This window comes from Odocoileus virginianus, unplaced genomic scaffold (assembly GCF_023699985.2).
Source record: "Odocoileus virginianus isolate 20LAN1187 ecotype Illinois unplaced genomic scaffold, Ovbor_1.2 Unplaced_Scaffold_35, whole genome shotgun sequence".
Classification (NCBI taxonomy): Eukaryota; Metazoa; Chordata; class Mammalia; order Artiodactyla; family Cervidae; genus Odocoileus; species Odocoileus virginianus.
In genome coordinates this window covers 285196-286790 of record NW_027224297.1, presented here as the reverse complement: position 1 = coordinate 286790, position 1595 = coordinate 285196, and positions in this window count along the sequence as shown.

Here is a 1595-nt window from a genome sequence, read left to right as displayed (position 1 = left end):
GGACCTGGGGGCCGGAAGAGAGAACGTGGACCGGGTCTGAACCGGCAAACGTGCACGGCGGAGACGTGAGGTGTGTCCTCCTCAGGGCAGGCCGGGGGTGGGGGGCGGAGGGACATTTCTCCTCTCAGGGTACACACACTTACTTGTGACCTCATGGTTTGACGCCATTCCCAGACCTGTGGAAGCCAACGTGAAGGCTTTGTCATCAGTTCTCACCCAGGACACATCCATGCAGCATCTCTCTCGAGGACCATCCCCACACCCTCCCTACCTACCGACACGAGTGTCCCCCTCTGGCCCCCTAATTGGGAAGGGCCAGATCTGTGCATAGATCCCACCCATCAACTCCACTGGAACCCGGGACTTGAGTCATCCTTTAAACTGTGACCTCTGCATGGAGCTGAATATGTCACAGCAGGCCTTTGATAACTTAGAGGCCACGTTTCGCTACTGGACACCTCGTGGCTGCCAAGGCTGGCGGTCAGCGCTGGAAAGCCCCATGAACTCACATAAGCCTTCCCTCCCGGAGCAGGAATATTCTCGGAGCCCAGACTGCTCACAGCTTCCTCCCGATTTTGCACAAAAGTCCAAGGACTGGGATCAGGTCGCAGACTTCCGTGAAACCTTAGCCTGGTTCAGTGGGCTGCCTGAATTCCTCTCCAGTTAATCTCCTGACTGTGGGCCATGTCCCTTGAGACGTGTGTGTGTGTGTGTGTGTGTGTGTGTGTGTGTGTGTGCCATGTCCCTCGTGTGTGTGTGTGTGTGTGTGCCATGTCCCTTGAGACGTGTGTGTGTGTGTGTGTGTGTCATGTCCCTTGAGACGTGTGTGTGTGTGTGTGTGTGTGCCATGTCCCTTGAGACGTGTGTGTGTGTGTGCCATGTCCCTTGAGACATGTGTGTGTGTGTGTGCCATGTCCCTTGAGACGTGTGTGTGTGTGTGTGTGTGTGTGCCATGTCCCTTGAGACGTGTGTGTGTGTGTGTGTGTGCCCCATGTCCCTTGAGACGTGTGTGTGTGTGTGTGCCATGTCCCTTGAGACGTGTGTGTGTGTGTGTGTGTGTGCCATGTCCCTTGAGACGTGTGTGTGTGTGTGTGTGTGTCATGTCCCTTGAGACGTGTGTGTGTGTGTGCGCCATGTCCCTTGAGACGTGTGTGTGTGTGTGTGCGCGCGCGCGCGCGCGCGCTAAGTCACTTCAGTCATGTCCCACTCTTTGCGACCCCATGGACTGTAGCCCACCAGACTCCTCTGTCCATGGGATTCTCCAGGCAAGAATACTGGAGTGGGTTGCCATGCCCTCCTGCAGGGGATCTTTCCAACCCAAGGATTGAACCTGGGTCTCTTATGTCTCCTGCATTGGCAGGCAGGTTACCACTAGCACCACCTGGGAAGCCCCTTGAGACATGTATTTGTCCCAAATATTCACATACACAAATACACAGGTATTTCTCTCTTTTCCTTTTAATGGAAAATCATTTTTTTCTATCAGCTGAGCCCATTATGTATATTTGACTAGTTATTATTAATAAGAGCTATTCTGAATTACTTTCGAAGTATTATGTAAATACTAAATAATTACCGTTTGTTATAAAATGCAA